The 22,189-nt window shown below is 37.2% G+C and overlaps 1 protein-coding gene across 1 annotated transcript in view; it reads left to right on the top strand.

Moving 5' to 3' along the window:
• EHBP1 (EH domain binding protein 1) overlaps nt 1–22,189 on the top strand; it is a 422,624-nt gene that overhangs the window by 68,811 nt on the left and 331,624 nt on the right. The gene's annotated exons all lie outside the window — the stretch shown is intronic.

Raw genomic sequence — 22,189 nt, 5'->3', positions numbered from 1 at the left:
GGTTGGCATAAGCTGTGGTGAGCTGCAGTGGGCTGCTGAGTGCTGCCGCAGGCTAGCATGAACGGCCTGCAGCCAGCATGAGTGGGCGGCAGCCAGTGTGAGGGGCCAGCAGCCGGTGAGAGCTGCCGTGAGCTGCCATGAGCGGGCAACTGATGACCGGCGACCGACTGCCTCAGCTGCGGGGAGCGCAAGGCTCATAATACCAGCATGGTCCAGGGAGCTGTGTCCTACACAACTAGACTGAGAAACAACAGCTTGAACTGGAGTGGGGTGGGGAGGTGGAAGAAGGGGGGAATAAATGAGATCACCAAGCCCAACAGAGATATTTGGCTGCAAGGAACCCACTTAAGTCACTTCAGAAAAAGAATGACTTCTAATGCTGTGTGGGGATTGGAATCAGAACCACGGTCAGAAAGGCCTCAGGGTCCCAAATAGTTACTTCTTCTGCCTCCCTCTCAGAAACCTCATCAACAAAGTCTTGGTATCTCTGCTTCTCGCCATGCATCTGCTGACACCATCCTCCAGAAGCTGGCTTCCTGTTTGTTCTTGGCCCATTGTGGCCACCTCATGACCTTTCAGTCCAGCTCTTATGATTATTTAACCTCACCTAGGTTTTCAATTCCAAGTTCCTGAAAGATAAATTTAATTAACCCAGCTTATCTTCTTTTCAACCAGTACATCCAAAGCAGAGGTCACTGAGCTGCCGGTGTATGGGTGCTTTGGGTCAGGTGTCCCTCCTTAGTTGATCATTTGTGGCCAGGGGACAGGATGATGTAATGTAGATGACCATTAGAGCATAAGGTTGGCATATCTGGAATATTATAACCAAGGATCTTTGCCAGATGTAAGGGGTTGTATGGTAGACGTGATTTTGGTGGTCTAATATTTGGAAGAGATTTTAATGGATTATGGGGACAATGGTTTGGAATATTTGAAATGTGAATGGTCCTCCCAAGTTTAGAGTGTATAGTCACCATTTCTAAAGGAAGGTACACTAGAAAAAAAAAACATAGGATCTGAAATCAGATGATTTTATAGTACTTTATAGCAAGTGTTCAATGAATACTACCTATAAATAATACAAAGTTTAAAGATCAGGTTGCCTGTCATTCCACTGCTTTGAAAATAGATTTTATATTTTCTTGAACTACCCATTGCATCAGGAGTAAGAGTTTTCCCATGCAATCTGATGTCACACAGAGTACATCTGCCTATAAAATGTATGAACTAATACTGACTGGTGATAAATTGTCATCTTTTGATCCTACTTAGCATACTGGGACATCAGTGTACTAAGAAGCATCAAATTTTGGGCTTAAATAATATCTGAAGTCAAAAGCATACACACTTGGATGTAATCCTATATCTTAAAAATCAAATGTCTTTTATTTTATAATGAAATGATAGAAGAAAATATGCAAACACATAACTGACAAAATCATTACATTTAGAATATAAATATATATTCAACAGTAAAATAAACCAAATAATCCAATTATAAAATGGGTGAAAGACATAAAGAGATTTCACAGAATCTCTTCACAAAAGAACGTAAGGATGGCAAATAATCACATGAAAAGATGTTCAACATCATTAGCCATTAGGGAAGTGCAAGTTAAAACCACAATGAGATATCATTTCACACCTATCAGAATGACTAAAATAAAATAATTATGATAATACCAAGTGCTGAATATCTAAGTCAAAAAAATTTTTTTATTCTTTTTTTTCGTTTTGTCAAGGAAACATTTGATTTTTTTTTTCACTTGAAATTTTCTTGGCTCTTAGTTTTTTGGGAATTAAATGCCTCTATGAGATACAACTCGAGAATCCCTATCATAGCTCACGAGACTATATTTTCTTAATGATGTGGCCAGAAGGTGAGGAAATAGAATGACGCTGGGGAAGGGAAAAACAAATATATCACTTATTTGTTCAAGGAAGTATAGGTATTGAGACTCAAACTGACCATGTGGGTTTTTCAGATATTACCTTAAGTGTTCATTTATTTCCCATTGAAGACCTGCCCTTGGCTCAGTGGAATCACAGGTTTTGAAACATTATATGACAATTCAGTAAAAGTAAAGTCATAATTTCAAAAGGAATTTAGAAATTTTGATGAGCATGACTCTTGCTTTAAGTTTCTTCAATTGCCCTTAGATTACAAACTCTGAATTAAGAAATCTTCTCTAGCAAGTTGCTCAATTTTAAGAAAAGCTCATCGAACTGGAAACAAGGCCAAATCTCTGAAATTTTAGAGTCAAGTGTATGAATCCTGGTATTATACTAAATTTTATGACCATGTAGTCAATTTTGACTGTTTCCATCTACTTATTTGTGAAAAAGCACATCCTCTTTGAAAGATACTACTGAAATAAAAGCAAAAAGCCACCATATTTGATGTTAACCTGGAGTCCAAAATTGATACCAAATATATTTGCCGTTTTAGACCACATCTATAGACCTGTGTGCTTTGGAATAAGTGATATTCAGCTTTAGAACTGTATTTGTGTTACAGGTCAAAACTTTTCTCTCTTCTCCTCCTCTTTCCTCTCCCTCCTCCTCCTCCCCTCTCCCTTCTCTTCCTCCTCCCCCTCATCCTCCCCCTCACTTTCCCCCTCCCTGCCCTCCTCTCCTCCACCTCTCTGAGTAAACTGAGAGTGAGGAATAGCTTTCCTGGAATGAAAAGGTAGATGATAATCTGGATGAATTCCAGAGGCAAGGCACCAATGTCTGTGATGGTGTCCATTTGTGCGGGTGGGCCCAGATCCAAAACAGAATGCATGAATATTTAAATGTTCCACTATGGTTTTGTTCCAGAAAATATATAGGTTTAGTTCTAGAGCCAAATAAACCCTTAAATGTTGTCAATCCCTACATTTTTGGAATTCACACAAATGCATAAAAAAAATGAAGTCGGGATTCAATTCCTTCTTGTTTAGGATTTTGGGGAGTCATAATTTATCTCCATTCTACTCAGCTTTAAAATGTAAATTTCTATGAAATATATTTTGTATAATTGACCTCATCTGTTATATCCCTTTGTATATGTTCATTTTATTTTTATCATTTTTATTTCAAAAGTAACTCAATCAATATAGTTATCTATAGAATACATATTTAAATAATTTGTAAAGTAGAAAGTGAAAATCTCCAACTGCTAATATATACCTCCACCCCTTTCCATACCCATTCTTAAGTAGTAGATACAGTCATATTTTTGATATCCTTCCAGATTTATTTGAAGAACATTCACACATATGCATTGTTTTCATAAAATTGAAATAATATTTTATATGTCATTACATAACTTTTTTTTTTCTTTCCTTTTCTTTTTTTTTAAGGAGGGCACAGCTCGCAGTGGCCCATACATGGATCGAACTGGCAACCTTGGTGTTATTAGCACCACGCTCTAACCAACTGAGCTAACCGGCCACCCTCATTGCATAACTTTTAACTTAAGTGTTCATCAGACTTACCTCTAATCTTTAAACGACTACAGAGGTTTCCATTTTATGACTATTTCAGCATCTATTCAACCACTATCTCATTGTTGACATTTAGGTTGTCTCATATTTTTAGCTATTACAAATAATGTTCCTTATACATATATCTTTCCACACTTGTACAAGTAGTACTACACATTGTGATGCTAGTCATTTGTTATTTGACAGTTATTTGTCACTCCAAATAGGTTGTTAAAATTTACCCTGCACCAGAAATATATGGGTTTTTTTCCCCAGGCCCCAGGCAACTCTAGATGTTATCAATATGTTTAACTTTGGGTAATTTGATGGGTTAAAATGGGATATCATTTTTAATTTGCATTTACCTAATTGCTACTGAAGCTGAACATGTTTTCATATGTTTATTAGGTATTAACATTTTATTATTTTGTGGACTACTTATTCATATTTCTTGCCCCTTTCCTTATTGGGCGTTTGCTATTTTTTTTCATGAATAAATTAATATATTTTTATTAGGGATAGTCATACTTTCTGTTTTTCTGTTATGAATGTCTTTTACAAAAGTTTTATATTTTTATATAGTCATCAGTCCACCTTTTCCTTTGTGGCTTCTGAGTTTTTTGTCTTACTTAGAAAGACCTTTCCACCTTAAGATTATAAAAATATTTTCTGTATTTTATTCTAGACTTTTGTAATTTTGCCTTTTACATTTAGCTATTTAATCCCTTTGGTATTTAGTTTTTTAAATATGTGGTGTGAAGAGAACTCTTTTTTTTTTCCTCTCCTAAATGGACATCCAGTTGACCCCAAGCTCTTTTTATTAGTCCATTCTTTTACAATGGTTTGAAATGACACATTTTTCATATACTAAATTTCAATTTATATGGATCCGTTTCTGGACACTATTTATTCATCGATCTATTTCTGTATCAATATTATACTACTTTAGTCACTATCTTTTTATGGTAAGCTTTGTTACTTAAAGGATTGAGTTCCTTCTCATTATTTTTATTCTTATAACTTGCTTTATAACTGTACCTAATTTACTCATCCAAATGAACTTAGAATTACTTTGCCAGAAGTTACCTATACCCTGAAAGTTTGAGAAAATTTACTCACCAAATCACCTGGGCCTGGAACTTTTTGGGGAAGAATATATTTGGCTAATTTAAAAATATTTTAAGGATATAAGCTTATATTTTACCTTTTCTTGTACTGTGTATAGTTTGGCAAATTTATATTTTCCTAGAAATTCTTCCATGTTTTTAGTTTCTCAATGTATTATTAAAAAGTTGCCTATACTATTTTAATATCTTTAACATATCCTGTATTTATGGTTGTACCCCTGTTTTATCATTGGTGTTATAATTATGGTTTTTCTCTTTTTTATTTGAGTTGGTAGAGATTTGTTTATTAAATTGTTCTTTTACTTAAAGAATCAGTTCTCAGGTTGCAGGTTTTATTTCCATCAGATTTTTGTTTTATCTTTATTATTTCTTTCCTTCTATTTTTTTCTGTTTTTGTTCTTCTTCAGTTTCCTTTGTTGAATGTTCTGTTCATTTATTTTCAGTCTTTTTCATACCAATAAATGCATCTAAAAAGACTATCTACTCCTTTGAGTAGTAGTTTGGCCATACTTCATAGCTTTTTTCTTCTTCATATATATTATATTAAGGTATAATTTATATACCATAAATCTCACTCATCTTAAGTGCAGAATTCAAGATTTCTAGTAAATTTATAGAGTTGTACAATCATCATCACAATCTAATTTTAGAACATTTGCATCGCCCTAAAAAGAAACCTATCCTTTTGCAGTCACTCCTCATTTACCACCAATAGCCCGAGACACTTGGTCATTTTTTAAAACAAAAATGTCCACATCCCACTGCAGGGCTACATTCCTCTCTGGAGGATCTAGGAGAGATTAGTTTCCTTCTCCTTCAGACGGGTAGAGAATTCAGTTCCTTGCATTTATAGGACTGAGGTCCCCCTTTGCTTCTTGGCTATAAGCTGAGGATTGTTCCAAGCTTCCAGAGGCCACTGCACTTCTTGGCTCTTGACTTGCAGCTTTTCACATCACGTTTGTCTGACTCCCATAGCTTTTAATATGTAAAGTTGCCATAGTCACTCATTTTGAAATGTTCTATAATCTCATCATTTTCTTCCTTCTTAATCCATGTTTGGACTTGGGGGCCTGTGTGTGTGTGTGTGTGTGTGTGTGTGTGTGTGTGTCTGTGTGTGTGTGTTATAATAATGGTAGAGAATATAGCTTGTATGGTTTTAACTTTGGGAATTTTATTGGAATTATTTTTGTGGCCTGATATTGATCAGTTTTTGTGGAAGTTCCATAGGCATTTGAAAGAGATATGTGTTTTCTACTTATTGGGTATAAAGTTTTATATGTCTATGAGATTTACTTTGTAACTGTGTAAATCAAATTACCTATATCCTCATTTATTTTCATTGGCTTGATCTGTCATTTCTGTTTAGAGAGATATACTAAAAGTGTGCGTTTTATTTTAATTGTGAATTATTGTACAATATTCTTGGCAAGAAAAAGTACTAAATCATGTTATATATAGCCAATGTTCTATAATTGAAATGTAAGTAATTAAAACTGGAGAGATCTGTTTATGTAGTGTCACAAAAGGATCACAACAGGTTTCTGCTATTTCTCCTTCTTGCGGTTAATGCCCTCCTAACCCCACTGGTATGGAACCACTCATTGTTTCTTCTGTATTCCTTATCAATTTTTCTGAACATGGAGTATTTGTTGCTTCCCAGAGTCTACAGACTAGAAAATTTGAAAGAATAAGGCAATTCAAGAATCTAGTGAAGCATTCTGAGAGTAATGTGGGGTTTTATAAACAATTTAGTCCCCAAATCCCAAAGGAGGAAAGTTGGGAGACAGGGCAGCTTCCAGGACTCAGGTCTCTATTTTGCTTGCAGCCTTTAGTATGGAATAGACTTTCTTTTATTATTATTAGTTTTAAGATTTTTATTAAAATATAGCTAACATACAATATTATGTTAGTTTCAGGTGTACATCTAGTTATTCATCGGTACCCACATGGCACTATGATAAGTCCAGTAATCATCTGCCACCGTACCACACCACCACAATATCATTGACTGTATTTCCTATGTTGTGTATTACATCCCCAAGACTTATTTGTTTTATACCTGCAACTTCTAACCTCTTATTCCACATTATCTATTCCCCTTCTTTTAAAATTTTCAATTATATTTGATATTCAATATTATTTATATTAATTTCAGGTGTATAGCATAGTGCTTAGACATTTATACGATTCAAGAAGTGATTCCCCCTGACCAGTCTAGTACCCATCTGGCACTATATATAGTTATTACCATATTATTGATTATATTCCCTATGCTTTACTTTATATTACTGTGACTATTTTATAACTATAAATTTGTATTTTTTAATCCCTTCACCTTTTTCTCCTGCTCTCAACCCCCCTCCCATCTATCATCCCAACAAATCTAGTACCCACCTGACACCATACACAGTTATTGCAACATTATTGACTATATTCCTTATGCTATACCCTACATCCACATGACTACTGTGTAACAACAAATTCTTAATCTCTTCCCCTTTTTCACCCATCCCCAAACCCCCTGGCAACCATCAAAATGTTTTTTGTATCTATGAGTTTGATTCTGTTTCGTTCATTTGTATATTTTTTTCCTTTAGGTTCCACGTATAAGTGAAATCATACGACATTTGTTTTTTGTTATCTGACTTACTACACTCAGCACAATACCCTCTGGGACCATCCATGTTGTCATAGATGGCCAGATCTCATTCTTTTCTATGGCTGAGTAATATTCCATTGTAGAAATGTACCACTTCTTTTTTATCCATTTATCCATTCAGGGACATTTAGGTAGCCTTCATATCTTGGCTATTGTAAGTAATGCTGCAGTGAACATATGAAAGAGCATGTCCCCTCGAAGTAGCATTTTGGGTTTCTTTAGATGAATATCCAAAATGGAATTACTAGGTCATTCTTTGTCTCTTGTGATATAGCCTTTGTTTTAAAATCTATTTTGGCTGGTATAAGTATTGCTACTTCAGATTTTCTTGTCTGTTTCCATTTTCATGAAATATCTTTTCCCATCCCTTTACTTTCAGTCTGTGTGAATCTTTCAAACTGAAGCGAGTCTCTTTTAGACAGCATATATAAGAGTCTTATTTTCTTATCCCTTCAGCACTCCCTCCATCTTTTGATTGGAGCATTTAATCCATTTACATTTAAAGTAATTGTAGATAGACATGTAGTTATTGTCATTTTATTCATTTATTTATTTATGTACTTATTTATTTATTTATTGTCTTAAAGGGGTCCCTTTAAGTTTCCTTGTAATACTGGTTTGGTGGTGATAAACTCCTTTAGCTTTTTCTTGTCTGGGAAGTGCTTTATCTGTCCTTCAATTCTAAATGATAGGTTGGCTGGGTAGACTAATCTTGGTTGTAGGTCCTTGCTTTTCATCACTTTGAATATTTCCTGCCAATCCCTTCTGTCCTGCAACAAGGTTTCTGTTGTTGAGAAAGCTGACAGTTTTATGGGAGCTCCGTTGTAAGTAACTAACTCTTTTTCTCTTGCTTCTTTTAAGACTCTCTATTTGTCTTTAACCTTTGGCATTTTAATTATGATGTGTCTTGGTGTGGCCCTCCTTGGGTTCATCTTGTTTGGGACTCTCTGTGCTTCCTGGGCTTGTATATCTATTTCCTTTGCCAGGTTAAGGAAGTTTTTAGTCATTATTTCTTCAAATAGGTTTTCAATTCCTTGTTCTCTGTCTTTGCCTTCTGCTACCCCTATGATACGAATGTTGGTATGCTTGATGTTGTCCTAGAGGCTCCTTAAACTATCCTCATTTTTTTGGATTTTCTTTTCTTTTTGCTCTTCTGAATGAGCATTTTCTGCTATGTTATCTTCTAAATTGCTGATTCGATCCTCTGCTTCATTTAATTTACTGATTCCCTCTTATATGTTTTTCATTTTCAGTTATTGTATTCTTTATTTCTGACTGGTTCTTTCTTATGTTTCCTATCTCCATTTTAATGTTTCTTTGTTGAAATTCTCTCTGAGATCATTAAGCCTACATACAACCAGTGTTTGGAACTCTGTCTGGTAGATTACTTGTCTCCATTTTGTTTTGTTCTTTCTCTGGAGGTTTGTCCTGTTCTTTTATTTGGAACATGTTTTTTTTGTCTTCCCAATTTAGCTGCCTCCCTGTGTTTTTTTCTATATATTAGGTATGGCTGCCATGTCTCCTGGTTTTAGTAGAGTGGCTTCATGTAGTAGGTGTGCTGTGGGGCTCAGTGGCACAGTCTTCCTGGTCACCTTAGTTGTGCACATCAGGTGTGTCCCTTGTGTGGGTTGTGTGTGCCCTCCTGTTGTAGTTGAGCCTTGGTTGCTGTTTCCACATCAGTAGGAGGGATTTACCCTTGGGCTCATTGGTTGTGAAGACTGGCCCTGACTATAGAGGAGGAATTGTGGTACAGGGGCTGACCCTACAGAGCAGGATCTGCCTCAGCAGGGCTCTGGTGCCTGCCCAACCCACTCCTTGGGTGTGTCTTCCTTAGAGGCAGCTGGGTGATGCTCCAACTCATTTTGAAGCTGGCCACTGGGCCCATCAGCCCCAGGGCCACCTGGGATGGGACTCACTGCAGGTCAAGTTCAGCCACAGCCCATGCCTCACCAGGGGCCACCCGGCAGGAGCCACAGAGCAATCTGCAGGTGGCTGCCACCCATGCTGTGCTTGGAAGTGCATCCAGAGGCCAAGCTGTGAACCAAGGCCAGATGCTGCTAGTGCTGGGCTAGTGCTCAGCCAGAGGTATGGGACACACTCAAGCCAGATACTGCTTGTCTGGGTTCCGCAAACCTTTGAGAGACCCTAGGAAAGTCTGTAGCATGAGCCAAGGCAGGCGGATTGTACAAAAAAGCCACTGGCAGTGGCTTGGGTGTGTCTAAAAGTTGGGTGGGGCAGGTCTCAGAATCACCAGGGTGTGGGGAATAAATGGTGTTAACCAGCTTGATGGAGACTCAGATATAATGGTTGCCTGTGTCTACACGCTGGGAAGGAGGAGGGCTCAACAAAGAAACAGTGACTTCCATCAGTTCTTCCATCCGGAAGAAAGCTGCCCCTCCAGCCCTTGTCCTGAAGCCATACAACTCAGTTCCCCCCATATATCTCTGTGACCTCTCTAGCTGCTTCCCCAGCACTGGAGCTCAGAGCCAGTGATTCCATCGGTGAGTAAGTCCATGTGCAGTCTCTTGAAGAGGAGCACCTGGGACTGCAGCCACCCTCTGTCTCACTCAGCCACAATCTCTGCTGGTTTTCACAACCAGAAATTATGGGGATTTCTCTTCCTGGCACTGGAAATCCAGGTGCTAAGAACCCTTGCTCCTTCAGGGTGGACTTCCACAGCCAAGATATCCTTCCCAATTTTTAATGGTCACACGCGGGTGTGGGACCAGCAGGTTCCATGTCTCTACCCCTCCTACCAGTCTGGAGGTGACTTGTTCTGTATGTCCTTAGTTGTAGGGCTTTCAACTAATCTTGGGTTCAGCAAGATTTCAGGCAATTCTTAATAATGGTTGTTTTGTAGTTTAGTTGTAACTTTGATGTGGTCATGAGAGGAGATAAGCACAACGTTTACCGATTATGCCATCTTGACTGGAACTCTCGCATAGACTTTCTATTGACTTGCGTTTTATAAAATTAAAGTTTGGAAAGTAGTTCAGTACTGACCTGATGAATTAATTTTGTGTGTTTGTTGGTTGATTTTTGTTTTTATTTTAAATCTTTTAGCTTAGTCTAGTGATCACCACCATAAAAAAATATGGCATATAACTTTCCTATTATAAATTAACATCCCAAGTGCTGCCTTAAAAGAAATTGAAAACATTTTTTTTTAAATCACATAATCCCTGTCCTTAAATGTAGAACACTCTACATTCCTATGTGAAGACCTAACAAGTGTATACCCAGAAAGAATTGCTTCCATTTTATTTTTCAAGATTTATGGGTTTCCATTGTAAAAGTGTTTTTTTTCATAACTTAATCTTAAGGACCTTAAGTGTCCTGTCATTAAATATGCTTAGTTTGGAGAGTTAAGAAAATGTAAAACCTATTTTAAGAACCGCACTCTGTTAACTTACTTTTTAGGAAAACAAATTAAACAGGGTCCTATGTGATAATGGGCCAGTGAAGATTTACTGTCTCAGTCATTTGAAGGGCTGAACCTCTTGGTTTTCTCTGCCTTACTAAACTAGTTACTTTGCTGAACTTTGAATTAACAGAATAAAAACCATAAGCAGCATAAAAAGAAAGCTGCTGCAATATCCTCTTATCAGAAAAAAGAGACAAGGCATAAAATCTTTGGCTTTAGGAACAAATAGTAAATCATTTATGCAAGAGAGATTTGGGAGAGGAAATGTGGCTTCCAGACAAATAAATAAAATACTGACCGTGCAGTATTAAAATGAATTTAGCTAGCATTTAACCAAAGAGTGAAAATAGCCTGGTTTTAGCTTCATGCTAGTTGAAGAGCACAAACTTCTTAGACTGCGTATGCTGACCTGTAGACAGAATTTTCCTGTCAATTCACATTTCACAGACTTTCCTGAGAAAAACATTGTCAAATTTTAGATGCACCAAAATCATGTTTTAAGATCATGGGAATACACATGTCTTCACAAGAAGCTATATAAAAGGTACAAAGTTCAGTGTAAAGGGTGAGATTTATCTGTCCATATCCTTTCATGTCAGCTACTTTAAAATGCCCTCTCTTCCTTTTCTCTTGTCTCAGCTAGAACCCTAGAGACGCCACAAGAGATCAAGCCTATAAACCTTCAACTTTCCCTAATAAGCTTGGCAGGTCCGCTCCCCACCCAGCCCTTGACCTTGCCAGCTCAAAGTAATCTTTCTCTCCTGCTTTTGAATTTTTGTACCATTTAGTACACATTCATTTACCATGTGCTAACTTGTGCATTTTTCTTTATTATTTTAAAAACAATTCTTTACTTCTTTCTTGTTACTGACATTTCAACATTTATATTTAATCTTTTATATTAGTTTGTAATTTCCTTGAAGTCAGGGTCCATATATTCAGATACTATTCTTATTTGAATAAGAGTGGAAGGAAGGGGGTAGAACAAGTAGTAACCTCTACCTGCATTTGGACTCTTACCTATTGCAAAGCCATGAAACCAAAGAAATATATTTATATGACAATGTACAGAACTCAGCCAGGCTGTATGATATAGTATGGTTATTATTACGATTACTATTGTCTTGGAGTAACCACTAGTGGTATAGCAGTCACATCTTGTCAAATATACCTTACTGGGGAAGCTGAGGGAGAGTGAATAAAAATGAGTAAGAAAAGAAAGGTCAGTAAGGTAGAGTAGAAGAACCCCAAGAGGAATAGGGCCTGAAGCAGACTGGGGATGGAATACAGGCTTTGAAAATAGCTGGTTCAGGGAACAAACAGGAAAGAGGTCTAGGCGAGCATCAAAAATAAGAATGGGGACAGAGTCTGCTCTCTACAGTGATGAAGCCAGGACCAACTTAGATTAAAGAACTAGAGACAAAGCATACATATCTGAGCCTTGGTATGTTCAAGGCTTCAAACAAGCTGTCTCTCCACATCTACAGATCTTTTATGCTTTATTCTCTTTTATAAGAATAAAATCTGTTCTAGAACATAAGAATCTCTCAGTTCAGGTACTATTTAGGCTACTAGGAAAGTTCCCTTTTGCTTTATCTATTTTGTCTATACTTGCTGGCATCCTTGCACTTTCTTAGGGCCCTGGAATGGTTCTATCTCATTCCCATCAACTCTACTTTCCATACCATGTCTTTCATTTGTATGCTCAGCCTTATCTGAATGCTCCTTCCTGTCTCCTCTGCATTCAGGTTGCCAACATGAATTCCCTACTGCAGTGAACCACATTCTCAGGCATGAGTTACACTGTGATGCTCCCAGTTTCTGGCTGTCTTAGCATGTGTTTGCAATATCAGTGCCTGGAGTGCCAATAAAGCCCTATTCACAGAAGATGCTATGTCAGACTCCTATACTGACTTCTATTATTACAATCCTTTGGGCTATTCTAAAGAGCTTTATCTGGTCCTCCCACTTCCCCCAGCATTAACTGTGTGCCCATTTCTCCTGGCTATTTGTTTAAGTAGAGAGTACCTGTTTGGTCTGTTTGAACAGGAATTAGGAAGTCCTGTTGATAGTAGCTTACAGGGTTACTTGGGGTCTGGGCAGACTTGCTATTTCTCAGATTATTTATACAATTTATTTGTCTACATTCTCTTACCTCTGTATCTCTAAAATCCATCTTAATGCAATACAGCCCTTAGTGCCAAACCAATTTTTTTCTAATACATGTTTTCCCTAAAGCCCCAATACCTTCATTCCTTTGTTCTGATTTATTGCTGCTGCCTAACCACAGCTACGAGGCAGAAAAAATAATAATAATAAAAGTTTTAAAACCTTAGTAACAAGCACATCAGGATTAACATATTGGTCTGTGTTAAACCACCCAACAACGAACTAACTCATCTTTAATTTATTAGCTTGATTCTGATATAAATTCTGAGTGAAAAGTAAAAGGTTATGTAGATTAATAATATTAAAGTTGCAAAACAAACCCCTGAAAAATAGGAAATGTTGAGCAAAGGGAGCTATGCCATCTTTAATTCATTGCTGTTCCTAGGCAATTCCATGCATCCAGGATGCAGTTTCATAGCTGCATTTTTAAAAAGACCCCGCTGTACCAAAACCATCAGGCAAGGTCTAAATATCACAGAATATTACTCCAAACTTTAGGGCCTAACTCACATGTATTCTGTGTGACATTGGCATGAAAAACATTTCATTAAATATCACCTGCCTCTGTAAGTTCTACAAAGATAGGTCTATCATTCTAGAGGCAAAAATTGCAGGTCAAGTACTAGATAAATCCCCAAGTGGCCTAACGAAGGTATTAAAAGTCTTTCACAGTATTCAACTTGCAGCGAGGGATTAAGCATTGGGGAAGGGGGGGTGAGGAATCTAATACATCAACAATCTGTAGGGGAGGAAGAAATTTTTCTCTCCCCTTCTAGGTTCTTTTGGCTGGTCTAATAAATCTGCATGAGATAGATTAACAAGAGAAAATTACCAAATTTAATTACATATGTATGTGTGGGAACCCACATACATGAGCGGTTCACAGAACAAAGGGTAAATGAGGTATATATGACATTCTGAGCTAAGGATGAGGTAAGGTACCGTGCGGCTTCAGAGGGATAAAAGTCATAAGAAGAGCAGATGTTCAATAATTACAAGTTTGCCCCACCCTACAGATAGGTCACAAAAAGTTATTTCTGGTGATAACTTTTATTATGGGCAAGGCCCCTAATTTAAATTCTTTAAAGGAGAGGTAAAATTTTCTCTTGAGCCCATGGGGTCTCAGTTGCCTTGAGCTCAAAAATAATTTACATGCCAAAGTGGCACATCCTGGGGAGGCCTGTTCTGAACCCCTTCAAATATCAGAAGGAAAAGAGCATCAGTTTCAAGTGACTTGGGTTTTCTCAAAACTTTTAATATTCAGTAAAATCTTATTTATCTAACCTGATTGGGAAGGACAGCCTGAATCTGTAAGATAGACACAAGACAAACAACTTTTAGGTCATGTAAATGATTTTTTGCTTTCTAGCATAGATGGTTACTTCAGTTCAAGCTCTCGGCACTACCAAATTATGGTTTCTGTCCCTCCTGCTGGGACTGACAAGAGAGAGTAAAATTGGCATGTTAATTTTACAAACATTAGAAAAAAAATTTATAAACAGCTTAGTTAATATTTAGCTTAAACCTTCTCCCTTCAATATTTACATCAGCAGGTCTCAACAGGACACACTGATGTGTTGCAAGCAACCTAATACCGATTATAGTAAAAGTATCAAAGTTTGCAAATGCTTGGCTTTTAAAAATAAACCAAAGAAAATTTCAGATTATCACAGTAATATGGCCGTGAGTTTGCATTTCAAAATGCTTTCTTGAGAGGAAAAACAGAGGTGGGTTGCAGAGATGAAGGCAGGAACTGCACATGGGACTGTCTTGTGAATGCCAACACAATTCTTGTAAGTCACAGAAAAAACAGAGGAGAGAACTATTGCTCTACATTACAATTTTCTTAATAAACCCTTTTATCATACAGAGGTAGAACTAAGCCTGGCTCAGTTACTTTTATAATTAAGAGTCAACGGTAAGAATTAATTAGGTTTTACTTACTGTCTACACCTACACGTAGCAAAGAATGTGGACTTTGGAGATTTACCCCACCACTAGAGTTTCCAGGTGGGAATGCCCACCCATTCTCAGGAATGTTTCTTGCTTTCCCGAATCCCGAGATATAAACTGTTTTCTGTTCTCCACAATGAATCATTTCCACAAAGTGATGGCTGATAGTACCAACCACCTGGGTTCAAGGAGCCGATTTTCCCAATTTCCTGACCAACTTTTCTCGGGATTTGGGAATGGAAAAGCAAAAAAAATTCCTGAGAACTGGTGGGAATTCCCGCCTGGAAACCCTACCAACCACTAGTGTATTATTGAGTATTGTAGAGAAATGAGGCATGGTAGGAAAGAAGAGTATAATCTGGAGGAACAGTGGAATCTCTGCTAAGCCTTAAAGGGTGGCACCATCTTGGTGAGGTCACCTCAGGCCAGCCTTAGTCTTGAAGGTTGAGAAACTCAACTTTGTTAGGGCTCTGTCATTCATCAGACTGAGGCAACTGATTTGGACTGTCCAAACTGTCAAGAGACTGCTGTATATAATGTTATTCATGTACAGATGTTACACACTTCCTTCCTGATCTCATAATACTTTTTGAATTGAATTTGTGATTATGAGAGTTTGGCTGGCAAGCAAGGAATCAGAAAAGAGTAGAGGGTGGTCTTTGGAATATCCTCCAGGCCATGATGAGGTCTGAAGAATTATCCTTGACCCACAGTAGAGAATACTTTCTAGTCACCAGCCTGGGTGAGTTCTCAGAGGAGGCACACCCTCCCCTAAAGAGTACTGGACAAACACTACCAATATCTTACTCTTTGCGTTTCTTTTCTCTGTGCTCTAAGCTTCCTGAGTCCCTTCCACTCAGGCAATTGGTTCAGTTTCAGTATATTTCTGCATTGTTAGGGTTCTGTGGCTATATGGAATAGAAATGAACTTTTGTTAACTTGAGCACAAAAGTGGAATTTATTGGAAGGAGCTGAGAACTGTTATACAATTGTATGAAAAGCTGAAGTTCTGAGTCTCTAAAAGGACAGATGGAGCTGTCCTTAGAATGCTTACCTCTTCATATGAGGAAACAGACATTTAAATAAAGAGAAGCAATAAAGTGGGTAACTTTACTATAGATATACACTCAAATTAATAGGTACTACCAAAGAGAATGGTCAATTGTCTCTGGCAGAGGAAGGGATAAGGTTCAAGGTGGGGAAAGTCTTCATAGGGGAGGTGATATTTGAGTTGACTCTTAAAAGATGCGTAGTAGATGTGTGCCTGGTGATCAGATTAAAAAGGGGCACTCAAAGCACAGAGACATGGGAGGTGTGAAAGAGGATGGCGTATTTAAGAAAATGAATGTCTTTGCACAATCTTCAGCATGGAACAAGGGTTGGTAAAGTGGAGTTTGTGAGAAAAAAAATGGAGAGGAAGAAGACTGACTATGAAAAATTATGTTGCAATAAACTGATCTTAGAACACTGGTATCAAATTCAAAAATAAGTTTTATGTGTAAAACTTTTACAAACCAGAAAAATTTTCAAAAGTACTTATGGGGATTATTTTTCAAAGTTCAATAGATTTCTTCCTTATTTTCTCAGGGGCTACTGAGTCCCTCCTCACCAACACCTCACCATCAACAGCTCCCTACACACACACACACACACACACACACACACACACACACACACACACCTCCAATCAAAACTGCTTTTCCCCTAATGTGTAGTAGAGCTGTATGTAGAAAGATTTCCTTACAGGCTTTCAGCATGCTCAGCTAAGAGCAGTGTTTTTTGTCTTGCTACACTAGTGTGCTGGTTCGTTTTATCATTCAGAGCATCTGTGATGAAGTCTATTTTGTTAACTCAGAAAACCTCAATTTCTGTAAGACTTTAGGATGAGGCATTAACATACTGTTATGGATTGTGCTCCTGTTGTGGTTTTGGAGACTTCTCATTTGTGTTATTAAAAAGAAAAACCCTGCCATCGAAGCTTCTCATAATAAACTATTTTTACATTTATAATCTTTAAAGATGCTTATGGAAAGAAGTGCTTTGAACTCTTTCAGTAAGATTTACCTCAGCCTAAAGCTTAACAACAATGTAATTTGAGTGAGGGTCTCTGATCCTACCTGTCAGAGATACTACAGAAAGATACATAAATCACAGCCAGAATCTCATCTGAAACCAGTTTAAAAATTCATGTGACTAAGAGTCATTCCTGTGTGATCTGGTTTCTTAATACCATAGTGTACCCTGAATATTGGGAATTCTGAGCTGGAATGTACCTTTAAACTCATATTATCAAACCCTTTGTGCTACGGATGAATAAACTGAGGCCACACATGTTCCTTGGAAAGCATCCCTCCTTTCCACTATCCTCTTGCTGGTCAAAGTGTGCAAAGTGTGCTTTCTAGAGCCAGCAGCATCACATGGGAGCTTGTTAGAAAATCAGGATCTCAGGCATTGCATCAGACCAATCACATCAGAATCGCAATTTTTACAATGTCTCCAAATGATTCACAAGCACATTAAAGTTTGAGAAGCACTACTACATACCACATTGCTTCCCAAGAGGCTTTGGAATCAGATTTATTCCAAAATCAGATTGATCAGATTCAAGATCCAGATTTTTCACTAACCAACAAAGTGGTCTTGAGAAAATTACTTAACCTCTTTGGTCCTCAGTTTCCACGATGGTTAAATGAGAGTACTAATACCTACACTGGAAGATCACCATGCAGTTTGAATGAAATGTTTATATAGTTTCCAGTCAAGTACCTGACAGTAGACCCCCAATAAATGGAAACTGCTGCTACTACTGCCGCTGCTACTACTGCTATTACTGTTGCTGCTGCTGTTACTACAACTATTGCTGCTATTACTACTGTTGCTACTACTGCTGGTCTTGCTGCTTCTACCACTGCTGCTCCTGCCGCTATTACTACAGCTGCTGTTGCTACTTCTACTACTGCTACCACCACCTCCACCATGGTTATTAATATCTCACAGAGGGAAAATAACCTCATACATTGACAAGTGACCAAAGTGAAACTGGAGCCCAGGTCTCCTGACTGTTATTCCAGTGCAGTTTTCCTGTACCTCATAATTTCCCTTCTCTTTTAAGTACAGCTAAATGCTAGAGTGAACATTCTCATATAAGACCGCTTAAATTCTTGGAGTAGGAAGTAAAAAAGGAGACAGCTTTTTTAAGGTTTCCATTTAAACCTCCTGGAATAATGTCAATTTGTTCAACCCTGTGTCTTCTCAAACTGTCATAGCTTCAGCTTAGTCTTCGTTCCTCTTAGGTGGCAGCTTCTGTTTCCTTCAACTGTGGAATACTCCATTCTCTAATTTTGCTTCTGGCCTCCAAAAAATTTTCCACAGAAAGTTTTATTGGATCTGATAGTACATTTGTTTTCTTAGAAAACAGGATAAGTGTTAAATTACAGGGTGACCTTGATATTTTAAAAGATGAATTTTATGTATTTCAGTCTTAGTCCTTTCAGCATTCAAGTGTACCCACCACTCCAGATATGTAATTGCACTTTGAATTATTGTAAAGGGAGGAAAAACACCTCATTGTAGAAAAACAGGATTTTGCATTTTGAAAACTGAAATAGATGTTGATGTCTTTCTTTGAGGTGCCAGAATGACTTTTTGTCCCTGTTTCATAGAACTGAATGCATGTGACTTAATTTGAGAACCCTGACTAGAATGCTAACCTTCCCTTAGCCTGAGGTAGACTGAAAAACTGGTATAAATCCTTTGGGTGGTAGAAGAGCATATTTATGTGGACAGTATCCAAATATCCCAGTAAATCTGTAAAAGCACTTTGCAACCATTGATACCTAACAGATATTCCTCTCTCACTTAACTAAGGAAGTGTAAACAGAAGAACAAGCATATACAGTAAAGTCAGTTTCAGGCTGGCCCCACTGTAGAAAGTAATGCAACTTCAGGCTTTATAAGAAATTACATGTCCTAATTTGGATGGGCACCATGAAAGTTGTGCATCTGAGCCCAGGAGTGGGTTCTTTATACCAGTAGAAGAGTTCTGGGATGAAACAGAAACCCTTGAACAAGCTAGTATAAATGATGCATATCATTAATATCCAAAATATATAAGGAACTCAGCAGCAAATAATAATAATAATAATTCTTAAATGGGCAAAGGACTTGAATAGAAATTTTTCCAAAGGAGATATTCAAATGGCCAACAGGTATATGAAAATATGCTCAACATCACTAATCATCAGGGACATGCAAATCAAAACCACAAGATATCACCTCACACCTGTTAGAATTGCTATTATCAAAAAGTCAAGAGATGACAAGTGTTGGCAAGGATGTGAAGGGAACCGTTGTGTACTGTTGGTTGGAATACAGATTAGTGCAACCACTATGGAAAACAGTATGGAGGTTCCTTAAAAAATGAAAAATAGAACTAGCATATCACCCAGCAATCTCATTTCTGGGTATATATTGAAAGAAAATGAAAACAGGATCTCAAAGAGATATCTGCACTCCTATGTTCACTGCAGCATTATTCACAAACAGCCAAGATATGGAAACAACCTAAGACTCTGTTGACAGATGAATGGATAAAGAAGATGTGGAGTATAATATATATATGTATATATCTATACTTATATAGATATATACATATATGTTTATATTATATATATAGTATACACACACATACATGCACACAATGGAATATTATTCAGCCTTAAAAAAGAAGGAAATCATGTCATTTGTGACAACATGGATAAATCTGGAGGACATTATGCTAAGTGAAATAAGTCAGACACAGAAAGACAAATATCACATGATCTTATATGTGGAATCTGAAAAAAATAGGTTGAAGTTATGGTAACAGTAGAATGATGGTTACTAGAGGCTAGGGGGTGGGGGAAAGAGGGGATATGGATCAAAGGCACAAACTCAATTACAAGATGAATGAGTTCTAATGTACAGTATGGTGACTATGGTTAATGTATACTTGAAAATTGCTGAGAGACATCACAAGTGTTCTCACCACACACACACACACACACATACACACACACTCTCTAACTATGGGAGGTAATGGATATGTTAATTAGTTTGATAGTGGTAATCATTATATATATACATATATAAACATCACATTGTATACCTTAAATATATATAATTTTTGTAAAAAAATAGATAAAAATAAAAAAGAACAGAAAAAAAAAAAGGAAAGAAATTATGTACCTCATCTTACTATGGAGGTGAAAGAGCACTGGGTTTTCCATCCCCAGGAGCCTGAGACTCTTTGGCTGCTGGTACAGAAGCGGGTACAGTGATGGTTTCCCAGCCTGAGGGCTGCATCTTACACTTGATCAGTTTAGCAAGCACTGTGCCTTATGCTTTTAACAAAAACTTAAGCATTTGTAGGGATCCAAATGAATCAGAAGATCCAGTATATATTTTTTAAAGCACATCCTCAGCACACACACACACACAAATTGGCTAATTTCACTGTTAGCGGCTTTACCAGGGTCCAGGAGCCCTAAGCCTGGCTTCAAATGAGTTACAAGCCATAGATTTAAATAAGTCTAACATTTCCTGAGTAGAGATATAGGTACATAAGTATACTGTACTATTTCAAAGGCAGTGTTTCCTAGAATCTTAAAAAAGAGATCATTTTAAATTTTATTGATCAGTTGATTTTCTAATCACTTATACAGTAACCAAACACAGTTCTAAGCACTTTACAAATATTAACCAACTTAATACTATAATAGTCTGTACCTGGCAGGTACTAATTTTATACTCATTTTACAGATGAGGAAATAGTTACAGAAATTTTAAATAACTTGCCCAAGATTACACAGGAATAAATGGCAGGATTGGAACTCAGGCACTTTGACCCTAAATCTATGCTATTATTTACTATGCTACCCCATAAGGTTATGATGTTAACAATTTTCTTTGTACTTAGCTGGTAGATAAATTTGTTAGCTTATAGTACCAAAATGGTGAGTTCAGTACTTAAATGTACCAATTATTGAGGCTCTGCATATATAATATATAAGCTATAGGCTATATTTTTTATTTTAATGTCTTCAATTAATTATTAGCTAATTTTTTCAACCCACAAGATTATGACAGGTTTTCCTTTTAGGGTTATGTATTATTATAAACTACAAATATAAAAAGCAAGCTAAGCATCATTTCAAAAACATTCTAAAGTTGCTATACAAGGGACCAGGTACAAATACCCAGAGCTTACTAGAGGTTTTGTAAGAGAGAATTTAAAAGAGACTAGAAATAAGTTATTTGCCTATTGAACAAACACCTTGATGCTTTCCTTCCATGCTGTTATTTGTATGAAAATCTGTCCCTTAGGTCAGGATTTATTATAGGTTAGAAAAGTTTCCAACAGCCAACCACAAACCCAGGAATTAAAATCTCCCAATATACATAAAACAAAACAAAACAAGAAAACCCACCCTAATCTGTAGCCAGAGCGCTTCTGGGCCCTGCAACGTCCCCATTGTGCCTGGCCACTCCAGCACAGACGCAGGAGTGTTGCCATGGCGGCAGTAACCCAACTGTGTGGGCTGGTTTCAATAACCAGCAGCTGCTCACTTCAGAAAAAGCAGGATGACAGCTTAGTTCTGAATGAGCGTTTTTTTCTCTGAGTTTCGACCTGACCTGAATATTGTTTTCTCATTGAATTTCCTTTTATTTATTTATTTTTAGATATCAACTTTCCTTGAACTTTCCTTCTCATTCCTGTTGCAGTTGGCAGGACTGCTGACTTCTCTTTCCTTCAGTAGAAAATGTGTTTTTTTCTTTAACAGTTCCTGAGGTTTTTTTTTTTTTTTTTTTTTTTTTTTTTTGATGCCTTCCTTATCTACCCCTCCCCCTGACACACATTTTACACACACACACACACACACACACACACACACACACACACCTCTTTGCCTTATTATATAAAGACCCAGAACATATTCACTGAGTTTATTTACTCCAAGAAGTGTGAAGGACCAGATAGCACCTCCCACCCTCCCACCCCCAAAACCCTTCATGATTCATCCATTCCAGGCACATTTCATTTGCCCTGTGAAAATCTGGAGCTGGAATAGGAAATATGACTCTTTACTCACATTTTTCTAGCATAATCAGAGAACCTATGTTTAATACTAAACATATTCTCAATTCACAGTTGATTCACAACCTGTTTTTTCTCTTTGTTTACATGTTGGCAAAATGCAAAGAATATAAAAACTGCTAATATGATTTCTGACCCCCTGCTCACAGGGATTGCAGAAAAACTACTCTTGATGCAAGACAAAATATGTACTACATTTGATATGAATTTTGTCCCCTCCAGCTCTTAAGGAGTTTAGAATAATTTGGAAAGGAG

This window comes from Rhinolophus ferrumequinum, chromosome 13 (assembly GCF_004115265.2).
Source record: "Rhinolophus ferrumequinum isolate MPI-CBG mRhiFer1 chromosome 13, mRhiFer1_v1.p, whole genome shotgun sequence".
Taxonomy (NCBI): domain Eukaryota; kingdom Metazoa; phylum Chordata; class Mammalia; order Chiroptera; family Rhinolophidae; genus Rhinolophus; species Rhinolophus ferrumequinum.
This window is presented reverse-complemented; position numbering and strand designations above follow the sequence as displayed.